Raw genomic sequence first — 239 nt, 5'->3', positions numbered from 1 at the left:
TTTCGTTATTGAAAGATTCACTGGGCAAATTATTGAATGATGCAGAGGGCATCAAGAAAAGATTGGAAGGAATACACAGAGTCATTGTACCAAAAGGAAATGGTTAATGTTCAACCATTTCAAGAGGTACCATATGAACAAGACCCAATGATACTCAGGGAGGAAGTCCAAAGTGCATTGAAAGAATTGGCAAAGAACAAGGCACCAGGAATTGATGGAATAAAAATTGAAATCTTTCA

The sequence above is a fragment of the Chrysochloris asiatica genome, unplaced genomic scaffold (genome assembly GCF_000296735.1).
Source record: "Chrysochloris asiatica unplaced genomic scaffold, ChrAsi1.0 scaffold00210, whole genome shotgun sequence".
Taxonomy (NCBI): Eukaryota; Metazoa; Chordata; class Mammalia; order Afrosoricida; family Chrysochloridae; genus Chrysochloris; species Chrysochloris asiatica.
The sequence above is the reverse complement of the archived record's forward strand: the minus strand, read 5'-3'. Positions refer to the sequence as shown.